A 1,331-nucleotide genomic window follows, 5' to 3' on the forward strand; every position below is an offset into this window, starting at 1 on the left:
TTTGAAAGATTTCAGAAAACTAAGAAAAATGGATATATTTTATTGGTGTAAAAGATTCACCTTATTAGTTAACAGCTTTTTTAAGTAATTTTTATTAAATAAAATAATTTTAAAGAAATTCTGGACAACTCGTCGTCTCAGAAAATACTTTGATTAATAGAGAAATGGCACGATGGACACTAAAGTATCATATTTTCACCAATCAGACACATAATGATATTCATGTGACATCAGACGTCCAATTGTTCCCACATCACCTATGCCTTTTAATAATCATCACTAAATATTTTTGATATAACTTCAAAGGTAATAATTTATTGGAAATCTGGACAGTTTGTCCTCCTGACGATATCAAGTCACAGATTGCTCCTTCATGTGTCTATAACAATATAAAATTATTTGAAAGATTTCAGAAAACTAAGAAAAATGGATATATTTTATTGGTGTAAAAGATTCACCTTATTAGTTAACATCTTTTTTAAGTAATTTTTATTAAATAAAATATAATTTTAAAGAAATTCTGGACAACTCGTCGTCTTAGAAAATACTTTGATTAATAGAGAAATGGCACGATGGACACTGAAGTATCGTATATTCACCAATCAGACACATAATGATATTCATGTGACATCAGACCTCCAATTGTTCCCACATCACCTATGCCTTTTAATAATCATCACTAAATATTTTTGATATAACTTCAAAGGTAATAATTTATTGGAAATCTGGACAGTTTGTCCTCCTGATGATATCAAATCACAGATTGCTTTTTCATATTTCTATAATATGAACCAACAGGAAGTCTGTATATCAATCTTATTATCTTCGTGAATCATACATAATAATAATTGGATAATTTGCGGAAGGAATGAAATATAATATTACTTGTGTTTATTACATATTCGTAAATTCCATTTGAGAAAAATCTTCTTGATATGCAATAGCTCCTGGCAGACTTGGGAAATTGTTCGTTGCAGATAAACAGATATCTAAACCATACGTGAATGAGAGAGAGAATTTGACAAAGTTCCAAATTTTGTTCCAAACATCTTTGTGTAAATTGCAATTGAGACAAAGCTCGACAAGAAATGCATCATGAAACGTATCTTTAAATTACAAGTTACATAATAATGTACGTACAAGATCGAACCTCCTCGAGGTTGATAAAATCATTCGACGCATTTTTGCACTACCGCGAACCGAGTTATTAATTATTATTGTTATAATTAAAGAGTTGACAGATATCCAGAGGAGATCTGTTGCATCGATGGCATAAAGGAAATCAATTCTGCTTTACATTCTGCTTTACAGACAAATATTTAACCAAACAA

The sequence above is a fragment of the Trachymyrmex cornetzi genome, unplaced genomic scaffold (genome assembly GCF_001594075.2).
Source record: "Trachymyrmex cornetzi isolate Tcor2-1 unplaced genomic scaffold, Tcor1.1 scaffold118, whole genome shotgun sequence".
Taxonomy (NCBI): domain Eukaryota; kingdom Metazoa; phylum Arthropoda; class Insecta; order Hymenoptera; family Formicidae; genus Trachymyrmex; species Trachymyrmex cornetzi.